The sequence below is a fragment of the Cyclopterus lumpus genome, chromosome 3 (genome assembly GCF_009769545.1).
Source record: "Cyclopterus lumpus isolate fCycLum1 chromosome 3, fCycLum1.pri, whole genome shotgun sequence".
Lineage (NCBI taxonomy): Eukaryota > Metazoa > Chordata > Actinopteri > Perciformes > Cyclopteridae > Cyclopterus > Cyclopterus lumpus.
In genome coordinates, this window is record NC_046968.1 from 11,397,344 (window position 1) to 11,413,018 (window position 15,675).

Consider the following 15,675-nt stretch of genomic DNA (forward strand, 5'->3'; position numbering starts at 1 on the left):
TTTAACGGTGGGATGATCGAGCTTCAAAAGCCCGAACGTGTATTGAAAGAACTTCTTCCTCACACACCCTGTGGCAACAAATGGACAGCTGAGATTGGGACAGCTGACCATAATTATATCTCAAGAGCATGAGCTCCATGGGAGAACTTGGATGTGCTTAATATTTGTTAACATGCTGTCATTGTCTGTTTCAATGGAAACTAAAGGAAATTAATTTCCTAAGCTATGGTTGAACGCACCAATTCGAACATTGCAAATCAATGCTTATTTTGGTTACGTCTCTCAAGTATGTCAGTAATATTAATATAACACTAATGCTCACAACAGCTCACTCTTTACACTGTGATCAGGTCAGCTGCAGTGACAAGTGTGTCACCATCAGAGACTGGAGTCTCCAAAGGATGCAGCCCATAGAGGGGTCTTCATTCCTGGGAGTTAACACAGATCACTCAAACGCTCCATTGAACAAGTGATGGTGCACATTGGATCATGGTATACTGAGGGCTGTAACGACTACATGAGCTGTGTCCTCCTAATGTGGGCAAAATAAGGCTACATTTCGTGACCGCATTTGGAGAAATCTTCACGAGGGGACATCATGGCAACCTATTACAATAGTTTGGATCTGGAAATGCTGCATTTCCAGTATCTATCCCCTGAATTTGGACAGAGCTACTGAACAGATTTCCATTAAAGGGGTGTCGCTATCCAATAAAAGACTTCCTGCTTGATATACTAAAAATAACATAAAAGTAAAGGCAACTTTTTTGCATCAGATTATTATGTTGACTCCGACTTATTTGTTGGTATTCTAGTGTTTCTCTAGTGATATGTTAGTGTGTTACTTTAGATCTACGTGTTACTTACCTGAATTGGGATCTACTTTGTTTTTCCAAACATGCAAAGTGTCATTTAAAAGTTACAGGGAAATACCAAAATGGATTAAAACATTTGCACGTTTGAATTCAAAGCACTTTTACAAATGTCTGTACAGACCTGTGATGTATCAAATAGAAACTTTCAAAATCAAGACACTGGTCTGTCTCTTTTTTTGGTTATCTTTGTGCGAGTCTAATACTTTTACCATGACGACGCCACAAAAGAACAACAAAGGACAGGTTTTTAAGGCACAGCTCAGCCCCCTTGTGAACCACAAATAAACACATGTTTTATATTTTCCAACACACCCACAGCATCTGTACTTTGAAGTGCAGCATTCAGATTCTGGATTTGATCGACCAGTCTCACAAGACGCAAAAGACCACATAACAGGAAAGGTTTAAAACTCAATTTATTATCATATGAATATGCTAAAATCAACAACAAAAAATATCCGTGCCCGTAGTGGTTAAGGGGGAAGGGAAACAATTAGTGTCAGGCTAGCAGGGAAGAAGATAGTAGTCCAAGGCCAAAGGTGAGCTGTGCTGCAGGTTACTAGCTTACTCACAGTCCATTGTCAACTTTACACCTCACTCGTTGGCAGTTCTCACCGAGCCGCCACCATGGACAAGGCTGGCAACTCTTCAGTTGTGGAAGCCCAACTCTGCCTTCAATCTTGAAGGGACCCTGGCCTCAATACAGCAGAAGAATAAGAGCCACTTTTGATATTCAAATATTCATTTAAACCTAACATACATAGCCAACTACTTGCTAAAGTTAAGTTCAAAAACACTGAAAGCAACTATTTTAGACACATTAGCTTCAAATTCCAGTAGAAGCAATTATGTTAAAGCCATTTGCTAACGGTAGCTTTAAATTAAATTAGAAGAAACTATATTATAACCACACTAACATTAGTTAGCTTAAAATTACACAAAAAGCCTCTGGTTTTATTTTTATTTCTACAACAATACGAACATTGTAAAGACTGCATCTTAACTATCTAAACTATTTAACTTTATATTCTTACTTTGAAGTTTAGTTGGCAAATTCCTCTTCGTTTGACATGCAGAGAAGGTTCAGGAAATAACGGTCGAGGAAGCTCATGCTATTTTTAAGACATACTGCTCCCACTCTGCAAATACAATAATGGCGTACATTTTTTAAAGTTAATTGTTCTGTTGTGTGGGTGCACGTTGCCTAAAAAGACGGGCTTGGATTGCATAATTAGAAAAAAATGTCAAATGTTTTGAACAAATGCCAGTTAATTATAAATATAAGCTATGCACGTCAAGATACAAATTGTGTTGTTATTGTTAATATCAGAGACAACATTTCCATTTACTGTTCTTGTGTCCTATTTTTCTCCAAGATACAGATGAATGAAGCCTCCTCCAAGACTGAAGACTAGAACAGGTCCACAGACTAGAGCACGGAGGATGTGAGAAAGCATATAAGTAGCTAAATTGAAAGCACTTCTTATTGATTTCAATTTTCACCATGTTGGCACCTACATTGTGAAATGTTGTACCCCTGATATCTGCAAAATGGGATGTTCAATAGGAGAACATTATTCAAAAATGCTGTGTTGAATTGGACATATATACTTTTTCATTCACACCCCCACAGACACACAGACACACACACACACACACACACACACACGCACACGCCTACAGACACACTGCACAGTCCTTTATTATGAATACTTTAAAGGTGTTGCACAAAGAGAGACGGGAAGGTAGATGACAGACAGAGTTGCGTTGTAGAGGAAATTGAAACAACTGAGGTGGAGTGTTTTCAAGTATAAATAATTTAATAACACTTTAACCTTGACATGAGCGTACAGTGCAAAAGCAATTAATCTAATAATAATTAAGCTATCTAAATTAGCTCTATAGACACCCAGTGGCTAATGAATAATCAATCATAATAACTTCCTCTTCGTTTGGAACTTCAGCCAGACAATAATACCGTTCCCGTGCCTTTATGATAAGTGGACTCTGAGGTAGTATTCATTGCTGTTGGAACTTGAGAAGCAATTTCTTGGCATTTGATTATAATATATTTAATTACATAACAAGCATTTAATTCAACTAATTTGTGTTATGGTCACATCTACAAGAAACTGTTCTAATGTTCACTAATGTTGTTTGAAGACGGTCTCGAAAAACGTAATCTTTTTTAGCGCTGTGGTGATGCTTCCAGCTAAATGCTCATGTTAGCATGCTTACAATTATAATAATACTGATGTTGGATGTTTACTATCTTAGTTTAGCTTGTTAGCATGCTAAGATTTTCTATTTAGCACATTACAGCTGAGGCTGACGGGAATGTCTATAGTCTTTCAGGTTATTGGTCATAAACCGAAGTAATCGATGAGTTGAAACTTTGACCTGATGATGAACCTATACATGAAAAGTCAGCCGTTCAATGTGTTTACATATCATAATCTGGAGGCCACAGTCATTAACATTTATTCCCAAGGGAACTTAGATATTCACAGCAAATCTCATGGCTACATCAGAAAGTTATTGAAATATTTCCAACGGGGCCAAAGTGGTTGACCGACTGTCAGACTGACACTGCCATCCCTGGAGCCGCTAGCATGGCTGACAATCTCATCTGTGTTCACTAAAGTGAGGACCACTCTTGTTTTGTACTGTGAGTCCTCTGCAGTGGATTATCACATGCCGGTCGGCCTGTCATACCTGAGTATTTCTGCTGGTGTGTAAAAGTGAAAACGCTTTGGAAGTCACAGAATGCAATTTAACTTTCAGCTTTAACACCCACACACCCGTGAGGCATTTCTCCAACATTATATACGTTATATTGAATAATTTCCGTTCCCTCCTTATGGAGCAGAAACCAACACTTAGTATCTTTACAGAAAACAGGCTTTTTCGGTTAGCATAAGATCAGCATTAAGTAATTGAAGTTCCATTATACATACAAACAAGAGAAAATGGTAATTTGTCACTCTGTGTGCCTCAGTGTTCTAAACGCCCCCTTGGGATGTGGCATGGTTCAGAGCAGAGAAAACAAATGCAAACCCAGAGTTTGAAAGATGAGCTGCAGCCCACGCTCTCTGAGGCAATCAGATATGCACCTACTAATCGCTCTGCCTATTAGCCCCACGCTTAGCAGACTGTAGCAGACAGATACCAGGTTTGAGTACAAGGTGTGGAACTAATTAATGTATTAAACCAACACTAATATTGCGATATGGGAGTGCAATACCAGGTTCTCTGAAACTGACCTGCTCCCTGTTACTTAGTGTGGAGGCTGCGCCATGGGATGAAATATTGAAAACTATGATTAATGCAAAAAACATTTTGGGCCCTAATTAATTTGGCATCGTGGCCCTTGAGTTTGTTGAAATGTCCTCACTTAATCCAAAAATCAATTAAAACACCTCATATCAACACATCGACACTCACACTACAATTAGACCTGCCCCAATGAAGTGTCCTATTTACTTTTGCTTGTTCAGACCCACTCCACATCGAAAGTGATTTTAACAAAATTTACAACACAGCAATTAATGACTGCAGTGTGTGCATACAGATGAGAATTTGAAGGGGAGAGTGGGAGAATCATGGAAGATCCTCATTGATTCATAGATTCTCATTTAATTGAAGAGTTTGAGTCTATCTTCAGACTTAAAGTGCAAAGACACAGCAGCTGCTCAGTTCCATGGCAGCCGTCTTAAAATGGTGGAGCAGTGCTGAGTGGATGAGCACTAGTGGCTGCAGTGATAGAGTGGACGATGCCAATTGTTTATGCATGGAGGAAAGCATACAGTTCTCTTGTGATGTTCTGTTTCATACTTGTACTAATGCAAACATATTTTTCTTTCTGATTTGAACTTCCTCGTGACTGCACAGCATGTTGGGATTTGTGTTTCGGCTGCTCTTTGAGCATCATTTGCAAATATAACACAAATAAAATATGAAAATCCTATTTGAATCCTTTTTGTCATGTGACCACAGGAGACACACAGTATGGACATATTAAATGTGATGATCAGTCGACATTGCCTTTAACTTAATTGACACGTACATCTCCTAAAAAAAAGGTAAAATGAAGTTGTCAATGTAGAATTATGATGTTACTTCATTTTGATTATCATTTGCCTTTTGAAAATTGGTCGTGTAATTGAACTACCACTTTAATTAATCGGTGTTCCTGTTACTTCTTTATAGTTGATTTATTTGTGCCAGTGACGGCCTAATCACAAATTATTAAAAAAACCTATAAAAAATGTTGATGCATAATCTTTGACTGGGATGCAGCCTGTGTGTTGTTTTTGTCGCAGGACTCAATGGCTCCTGGCAGCTTAAGGTCTGCACAGCCACTGAAGTTGGTCAATGTTGTTCAGCACTGAAAAGAGGCTCAGATGGAATTGACCCATCATTCAATTAGGTGGTTGAGCTTTTCATTTAGCGTCATCATTAAATATATCTTGACAAATGTATTTCTCTGAGAACGTGTGACCGGTAATTTAGATGTATTTCTAAGTTCAACACAAGTCAGCCGTAGTACATTTTACTTTTGCCTCAAACAATGACTGCTTTTCCCACCTAGATGCCTTTCCTCGCCTACTAATGTCTTATGTGTGTCATTACCCTTAAAGAGGTAAGAAAGAAGAGAGCAAAAGAAAAGCAGCAAAAGAGGTGCCATTTATAGTGATAATCTATTGCTAATTCAGTGCTTTTAATGCCGAACAATAATAAGGCCCTTCAGTGGAGCTTTTGCATTTGGCTTCAACCTATGAACTACAGTATATGATCATTTTTAATAAATCATACTCACATTCTGACACTGGCCAATTACTTATATCAGAGAATATGTGAGAAACAGGTTGTGAAAAAATAAATACATCTGAGCATTTGTCCTCATTATGTGTGGATTGGATTTTGGATTGTCAGACTCGACAATCTGTGCAACATACAAGATAATTTCCCCCTCGCATGGGTTATACACAAATTATAGAGCCAGTGATTGAAGAAATCCTGTTTTATGTGAAATGTTAGTCTGAGGATCATTGTTTCATAGGTGTTAAAAAAGACATTGGGATGACAACCCCACACACACACACACACACACACACACACACACACACACACACACACACACACATACCTACAATGCACACAGATACTGTTGTGTTACCAACAATGGTGCATGCTGAGAGGTATGAGGTTTTGATTAAAATAAGACAATTTGTCATTGTCAGACTGAGGGGAAAGGAGACAGAGAGGTGTTATGAAAATATCATTAAATCTCTGTAGTAGTAATGAATTATTGATTCGACGTGAATCTGGGTGGCGGCGTCGTGTTTTTGTTCAACAAATTAATGTTGTTGTTACTTCCCATAGCAAAACCCTTTGTAGGCAATGTGCAAGGGAGGAGAAGCTGTTGCAATATTGTTATTTGGCCCTGAAAATATCTCAGTATTTTGCTACTATTTATTGGTTTTGCTCCAAAGGATTTATTACACTTTTAATAATAGCCTGAAAGCACAAACAGTCCCAGCCACCACCTTGTGTCCCAAATTAGACACAACATCATGGACAAATTATTGTTGTTGCTGATGGTTGTAGTCCCAGCTGAAATATGTGTAAGAATGAAATCTCCAGCATTTTCCCTTCAGGCTTAGCCCTGTAAGACGGATATGCTACAATTAAATTAGTTTAATATCTAGATGTGCTAAAGGCTAGATCAAATCTGTATTCATTGCATATGAATATTGTCGCATGTGTTTAATAAAAAATAGCAGCGGAGAAACCCAGAGACTATGATGTCAAGATGTTTGTGTTTTAGGAGATTTATTCCGCCTTTACATTTAAGAAATGGTCTCTAAAAGTGTAGTTTGTGTATTATTATTTATATTTTAAGTGTGCATTGTTTGTGAATAGAGTTGAGGTAAAGGGGATGAAGAACATTATTATACCAGTAACATTATGCCAGTATTGTTTAAATTGTTGTACTCATCTGTGTTAATAATCCATACCAAGATGTAATAAGGCAGGATCTGAAGGGTTCATGATGTCAAGCTCAAATGGTCATTAAAAACATCACAAGAAACTTGTGGATATCCAGCCTTTCAGGTCTGGAGCGTTTACATGCACACAGCTGATATGAGTCCATCTTGTCCTTAAATATATTCAGGATATAACGTTTATAAAGGACTAGTAACCCAGTTATCCATATCCCTGATCATTCGTTAATACCTTTATCCAAGTTTCTAATAACTGATGAACTCAATTAAACTCAAGATATTGTGGTTCAGTACAAGTACAATCATGTAACAATGCTCCATTACAAGCAAAAGTCCTCAATTAAAAATCCTACTTAACGGCTGTGTGGATTACCTCCACACAGCCACAATTAAATGTTTAAAGAAATTAAACATACTAATCCTGCAGGAACATGGCCCTTGTGGCTGATATATAGTATATTACATTAATAAATGTTTTAATACTTTAATACAGCATTTTATGGTTATAGCTGATTGAGCTGGAGCTAATTTATATACCGATATAGTTTGATCAGATACATCTAATTAGATTATTGGGGTAGACGCCTCCCATTAGAGGTTTTCCGGGCACGTCCAACTGGTAGGAGGCCCCGGGGAAGACCGAGGACACGCTGGAGGGATTATATCTCCCGGCTGGCCTTGGAACGCCTCGGGATCCCCCAGAATGAGCTGGAAAGTGCTGCGGGTGAGAGGGAAGCCTGGGTCGGCCTGCTGAACCTGCTGCCACCGCGACCCGACCCCGGATAAGCGGGTGATAATGGATGGATGGATGGATGGGGTAGAAGATAAGTTAATAATGTGTTCTGCTCCAGAAACCTGTATTCGTTTTTTGTCTTTTCTCTGGCTTTGCTTATGTGGAATATTGAATAATTTGACCTTGTCGGTCCTCATACAGTAATTTAAATGAAAACATCTGATAAGTTGAACGTCTGTTTGGTTCAACTGCTAACAACTAACATGCAGATCCAAACAGTGTTACAAGCCAAGTGGTTGGAAACCACTAGTTAAATCTGTGACTTCTTAGTAGCAGTTATATAGCAGGAGGGTGAAATGACATCCTCTGTATCCTCAGTTTATCCTGGTGTCAGGCTGAGTCAACATGCAGACCATGATATTGTTAATCATCACAGTGTTTGTTTCTGTGACTAATTACTCTGTCACTCGAGTCAAAGACATGCATTCTCCGAGTCATCAGACATCATGAAGCTCGATAGGGTGTATACATGCAACAGTGTTCTTGTTTCTCTTTGAGAAAGCAGGATCACACATTTCAGTTTCTCAAAAGTAAGATATGGATGTATCTGGGTTTCTGAAAAAAAGGGCATGTTTTTAGGATTTGGAAAAACCACCTCCGGATATGGCAGCTCTATTTGCTTTCCCTGTTAAATTAAATTAAATTAAACAACTGTCTCCAAACTTGCACAGAACTCTTGCAGTGTAATACGCAGTAAAGTTAAATTAATTCGTTTGTATGCTCACTACTTTTCAAACACATGCATCTACTCTAAAACCTTACACTAAAACACTTAAACAGTCTCGGGCTGGCGCAGGTGTGCTGCTTGTACTTGCGGGTCCGACGTGTATTAAATAGTAAGGTTTTAGGTTTTGCATGTGTTTGGGAAGTGCTGAGCTAGTTTTTCTGTTGTTGAAACTGGCCTCCAAACACATTAATTCATCAAGAATTTCCCCAGTTATTTTTATCCTTCGTTCACCATGGAGGCATGCGAGAAAAACAAGAATTCAAGGTAGCGCAGGATGAGTAATTGATATGCAAATGCTCATTTTGGGAGTGAAGAATTCCTTTAAACAGCTTTTCATTCAAATGAAGCAAAACCTTGTTAAGTGTTTCAACTCCCTGCTGTGCTGCGCTTGGTGCTTCCTTGTGTCGGTGAGGTCAGGGCCTAGACGCCAAACATCAATTCTAATCTAAATTCACATCATAATTCATAGCACGTGAGTCGGTGGATTGAGGTGATGCACATGTTGAAGTAAAGCATTGAGAGACTGTTGAAACATTTACAACACGGTTCACTTTTCAACCACGTCTAGTTCGGTTTAAACCTTTATACGTAGACATTTTTGACCAACAAACCACCAAATGGATGGTACATTGGTTGAACTACTGTCAGGAAGGTTTGCATGTAAAACAAGTAGCCTGCTGGTTTTGTTTTTAATGAGACCCAAGGTCCTGTCTTCTGCTTGTATCTGACTTAAGCACAACACTTTGACAACTTTGAAAAGAAAGAGTTGTAGATCTGGTTAGGACAGTTTGAATGTCAAGGTCTAAGATACTCTACTTAAGGAGTAAATATGGTACATCAAACTTTCATTTCATTTCCTTTTTGTGTATATTTACCAACTTGTTGGACTGGTTATATATTCAAGTTTGTATAGTTGTGTATATATAGTAACTTTCTACAAAAGTCCCAAAGTAAATATTCTCATTCTAAGAGATGCTAATGTCACTCACCCCATTGACAGGATAGGTCTTCCAGTCCAGCTCTCCTAGCACTGTCGTAGTGTCCAACAGAACCACTAGACAGAGAGAGAGAAAGCGAGGCAATAGAAAGGCATGTAAAATGGAGAAGAAGAGTTGGAAGAACGACAGTATAAACACAAAGAGTGACAGGAAAGAGCAGAGAGAGAGTGCGAGGAAGGTTGGACGATGAATTTTAAAAAGAAGAGAAATAGAGGTGACAAAATGGGAAGAGAGCAGATAATAGTTATCAAGCTGTCAATGAGAAGCTGACGGAGCTGTAAAGCCCTTATCAGATTCAACCACCTATGAAATAACAGCTCTTAGGAAAGTCTAGGACAACAGCCACACTAACACAGATCCACCCTCCATCTGGAAGTCTGGGAGATTAGTACTCTGCCTTTCAGAGGTCATGAGTTGTCTGTGCTTCATGACATCAAAGATAAGTCAGAGATGAATAAAGGGGAAAGATAAAAAACAAATACAGCCAACCTTTATGAATGGTGACCAACCTTTCAGTAATCGTATCATATTCTTCAGAGAACTGAAGTCCCCCCTTTGAGCCAATTGATATCATTTTGTCACGTGATACAAAAGCCAGAGATTTCGTAATCCCACAGCTTTTAGCCGGTTGAGGTTAGACATTAGGGTAAAGGATGGATCTTTGTTCAGGGCGTAGTACCTGAACAAATAGGGATTACGGTACCTGGTGCGAGTGTGAACGCCTGGCCAATCGTAGTGTTTGAATGATGCACAGGGCTTATCTCGCCAAAGAAAAGAAAGGGGGTTTCATAATTATGCCCTCAAAATAGTTCCAGCTCCAATTGTCAGTGCCAATGCTGGAAGTAGTGTAGCCTATATATAGCGAGGCAATGAAGGACAGTGTGGAGGTGAATGGGCGTGTGGCACGTCTTTCATGCAGGAGACCAGAGTTTGCCTTCCGTCACAGAACTGGATTTAACATTGTGATCATGCCCTGAACTAAACCACGTGTTTTACAGTGGTTGCCCGACTCTATTATACCTTTATTTGCCACAATCTTTCCCAAACTGTACCCATAATACAGTTGACATGCATATATACTGTAAGAATCCAGTGCTAACTTTTAAAAAAACATCTTTGTTCATTAAAAAAATAAAATGTTCTCGCTTAAGTCACCCGGGGTTTTGCAGAGTCATCAAATATTAATTTTGTTGTCTATTATAGCAATGATATATGTTGACTGAACACATCTGAACAGGAAACCTGAACAGTTTCCTGTTTGACACACAGGCGGATGGACCGGCAGAGAGAAAAAAGCTTAAGAGCAATAAGTCCAAAGGCAGGCGGGTAGCATCAGTCGGGTAACTGGCAAACAGGTAGCAAGTAAAAAAAGAAAAACTAAAGATACATAAGAAACGGAGGAAGATAACGAGAGACAGGTGACAGCAGGGCTGACGAGCCTCAGGTGAAACTCATGAAGGTGGGGCGGACAATCACAGGCACCAAAGTAAAACAAGACAAGACATTTATTATAATAAGGGACAGCCACACCCACTTCAACCATACTTGCATGTTGGGTTAAGTGTGTGTTCTCACCAGTCTGCCTTATGTCGAATTCAGACTGAACAATATCTGCCCAACAATGTTATCCAGTGTAATTGTGCATTAGTGTAAAATAACATACGCGGCGACTAGGTCACTCCCATCAAAAAGCCCTAGTTTTGCAACTTATATGATGTCACTTCTGATTGATCCAGGTCTGACATGTCTTGTTAACAACTTTGTTTCTTTGCGTGCAACCGTGAGCACATTGTGCAAAGTACAAGTGTAACAATCTAAAGCTGTCTGCACTCTGGTCACGGCACAGGCATGAGGAAAGCCATTATCTGGCCCTTGCTTAGCCCCCTGAGCCAATTTGATATGATGAATGTGCAATTTCCTTTGTCTCCACACAGCCAGTTAATTACAACCTCCATCGGTAAAGTGTGTCCCACTTCAGCGGTCGACACTACAGACCAAGGAGTCACATCTTCAGTCGACCTGTCACTCTCGACTTTGCCAAATCTGGGTAATTTAAGGGCTGTTTTAAGAACAAATCAGATAACCAGAGAAGATACAATTTGATGAGACTAAATGAAGCCCTTCAGTATTTACAGAGACTTCATTTAGCCTTGATCCCCTGCTGGTAATTAAGGGCAGAATTATAATAAGATGGCCTTGGTTCTGTTTAAAAGGAGGGCGTGGAGAGAGGCAGGTACAGACAAACACAGAACGGTATTGATTTTTGACAAAATTACAAAAACAATCTTTCATAATCATGAGCATCAATGTTCCATGCCATGTTTGATGGGGGCAAACTTTCCCCACCAGCTCCCTTTACTGTCTGTCTGTCTGTCCGCCCCTCTCATACGCACAAATAGACACACACTCACACATATATAGTCGTAACATAATTAAATTCCTGCAACTGTATTTGGAGCCAGGAAATAACACATGACCCTAGACCATAGTGCTGAATTTGATACACAGATTTTCTCACTCAAAGCACACAAACACACACACACACACACACATATGCCGACGAGTACTTATCAGGAGGACAAATCACATTACTCTTGTCTGGGTTTTGTGTCTGGAAACATAATAATCCACAACCTTTCTATAGGACCATAGGAAGAGTATCACATTTCTGAAAACAAGGTGCACACAAATAATCTATATAGGGGTCAATCTTTTGATATCTCATCGATATCTACACTTGCTGAGTGAGGTGTTCAGTAAGTTCATGAACAAATTAATCCTAAAGATAAACTGAGTGTATTCAGTTGCTAAAAGCTCACTGGAAACCAGCACAATCACAGCGCGGTAACTCTCCTGTAGAGAGCTGCTTGCTGAGCTATTAATCTTAATAACAGTGCTTGTATAGACCTAGTTTTGAACCAAACAGACTAAACATACGTAGCACCTGACACTGAGTGACCAGACACGTTAACGTCACAACGGCTCCAGAAAACCACAATTTGACGCTTTTAAGATTTATTTTTGTGTGCAGATTAAACAAACGAAATATGATTATTATTATTATTAGTGATTATTAGTGAGCTTTAGAGGGGCTGGAGGGCAGATGTTTTAAATACTGAGAGAACCAGCTTCATTCTTCCAGCTTTTATGCGAAGGTAAGCTAACCATCTCCTGGCTGCAGCTTCATATTTACCATATGATATCATAATAAAACAAATAAGTATATTGCTTCAAGTGTCAAACTATTTTTTGAAGTAAGGGTTTCTTCTTCTGTTGAACAGACATCATGATATAGTTTGGTCTATTCTACCTTCATATTGTGGTAGATTTCTTTGACTTATTATTATTCCCACCACTCTCAGTAATATCTTGTTGTCCAGTGGCACCACATGTGTATAAATGCTAATAAAACTGGAAACAGAAGGAAAAAAATCGGCCTAATTAGGATTATTTATCTAAAAGCATCACCTACCAACTGTACATTTAAATTTCTTCAGTACACAGCCTTTATTAAGCAGTTGTTTTCTAAAATTGCTGCGTGACACACATGTGGGTGACATGAGACTAGAGCTGTTGCCTTTATATATTCCCTGCAAGAGGCTCATGAAGACTCAAGAACTAGGCTTTAATCCTAAATTAGAATCCTAAATGATTGAAGTATTTGGCTGAGGATATTCAAGCAGAAAAGCACTTGGCATTTCTATAAGGGCTCTCGTCTTTTTTTCCGTTTCCAGGATGTGGTTTCAGAAAGCCATTGGGAGAGGAAGAATCATTATTTTTCTATATGAGATGGTAATAAAAGCATCTAATTCACCTGATCATGACACCGATGATGATGCATGCATCCTTGTATTTAAAGAGGAAGACAGTGCAGCATCTACCTCAATGCTACTGGTGTGTCGGGATGAATTGTTACAGCGATGCCAGACCCATCCTTCTAAAATACACACGAGGTAACAAAGAAATGTTTAGGTGTTTAGTCATTTAAGTAGTTTGGTCTGTTAGAAGAACACGTACCAATGACAGCTTGGGTAATGGATTCATGTGTGAACCATTTATTGAGAGAGAATACCAAGTATTTGCTAGTTACAGATGTGAAGATTTGCTTGGGAACTGAATACCTTTCAGACAAATGACCCAACTGACTGTTCACTAAACTCCTCCCCCAAACAGCAGTTGTCCAATCATAGCTCCACTCCAATCAACAGCATGGCCTTTTGCAGACACATTGGTTGGTCATTACTGTATATTGACAGCATATATATATACTTGAAAAAAACATTAGGAGTTTAAAATATAGTGAAATATAGAAATATAGTGAAATCAGAAATGTATGTATATATATATATATATATATATATATATATATATATATATATATATATATATATATATATATATATATACCCTGATGATAAGCAGCCCACGGATTGTAGCCACCTTGCCCGGACAAGGGAAACCGGGGCACCCTCCCGGAGCCAGACCCAGGAGGGGAGCTCGTCGGCGAGCGTCTGGTGGCCGGGCTTTCGCCCATGGGGCCCGATCGGGCTCAGCCCGAAAGAACAACATGGAGCAGCTGTCACCCTGTGGACCACCACCCGCAGGGAGAATTATCGGGGTCGGGTGCTATGTAGACCAGGCGGCGGGCCAGGCGGGAGACCTGGGCGGGCCGATCGCCGGCAGCATAGACTAGCTCTAGGGACGTGGAACGTCACCTCACTAGCGGGGAAAGAGCCGGAGCTGGTGCAGGAGGTGGAGCGGTACCAGCTAGATATAGTTGGGCTCACCTCCACGCACAGCATGGGCTCTGGAACCAAGCTCCTGGAGAAGGGTTGGACTTTGTCCTTTTCTGGAGTTGCCCAGGGTGAGAGGCGCCGGGCGGGAGTGGGGATACTCACGAGCCCCCGGCTGAGCGCCGCTGTGTTGGAGTTTTCCCCGGGGAACGAGAGGGTCGCCTCCCTGCGCCTACGGGTTGCGGGGAGTAAGGCTCTGACTGTTGTTTGTGCTTATGCACCGAACAGCATTTCGGAGTATCCGGCCTTCTTGGAGTCGGTGGGAGGGGTCCTGGAAAGGGCGCCGCCTGCCAACTCCATAGTTCTCCTGGGAGACTTCAACGCTCACGTGGGCAATGACAGAGAAACCTGGCGGGGCGTGATTGGGAGGAACGGCTTGCCCGATCTGAACCCGAATGGTGTTTTGTTGTTGGACTTCTGTGCTAGCCACAGTTTGTCCATAACAAACACCATGTTCGAACATAAGGTGGCTCATAAGTGTACCTGGTACCAGAACCCCTTAGGCCGGAGATCAATGATCGACTTTGTAATCGTATCATCTGATCTGCGGCCGTATGTCTTGGACACTCGGGTGAAGAGAGGAGCAGAGCTGTCAACTGATCACCACCTGGTGGTGAGTTGAATCAGATGGCGGGGGACTCGGCTAGAGAGACCTGGCAAGCCCAAACGTGTAGTGAGGGTGAACTGGGAACGTCTGGCAGAGGATCCTGTCCGGGAGGTCTTCAACTCCCACCTCCGGAAGAACTTCTCACAAATCCCGAGGGAGGCTGGGGACATGGAATCCGAGTGGACCTTGTTCAAAGCCTCTATTGTGGACGCGGCTGCTCGGGGCTGTGGCCAGAAGGTCATCGGTGCCTGTCGTGGCGGCAACCCTAGAACCCGGTGGTGGACACCGGGGGTGAGGGTAGCCGTCAAACTGAAGAAGGAGGCCTTTCGGGCCTGGCTGGCGCAGGGGTCTCCTGAAGCAGCTGACGGGTACCGGCGGGCCAAAAGGGCTGCAGCGACGATGGTCGCGGAGGCTAAAACTCGGGCATGGGAGGAGTTCGGGGAGGCCATGGAGAAGGACTTTCGGTTGGCCTCAAGGAAGTTCTGGCAAACCATCCGACGGCTCAGGAAGGGAAAGCAGGGTCTACCCCAGGCTGTTCTCAGCAGGGGGGGGGAACTGCTGACCCGGACTGGGGACATCGTCGGGCGGTGGAAAGAGCACTTTGAGGAACTCCTAAACCCGGCCAACATGTCCCCCGGAGAGGGGGCAGCGCCGGAAGACTTTGGGGTGGATTCACCCATATCCCTGGCAGAGGTCGCTAAGGTAGTCAAAAAGCTCCTTGGTGGCAAGGCGCCAGGGGTGGATGAGATCCGCCCTGAGATGCTGAAAGCGCTGGACATTGTTGGGCTGTCTTGGTTGACACGCCTTTTCAGTGTCGCATGGGGGTCGGGAACAGTGCCCATGGACTGGCAGACCGGGGTGGTGGTTCCCATCT

At 41.4% G+C, this 15,675-nt stretch overlaps 1 protein-coding gene across 1 annotated transcript in view; it reads right to left on the reverse strand.

Annotated features, from left to right (window-relative positions):
* Positions 1 to 9,500, reverse strand: part of LOC117749698 (ephrin type-A receptor 6-like) — a 42,981-nt gene extending 33,481 nt beyond the window's left edge. Inside the window, exon 1 of the mRNA XM_034560403.1 lies at positions 9,393 to 9,500. The gene's annotated coding sequence lies outside the window, so the exon portion shown is untranslated. The remainder of the gene's footprint in view (positions 1 to 9,392) is intronic.
* Positions 9,501 to 15,675: the final 6,175 nt, after the last annotated feature.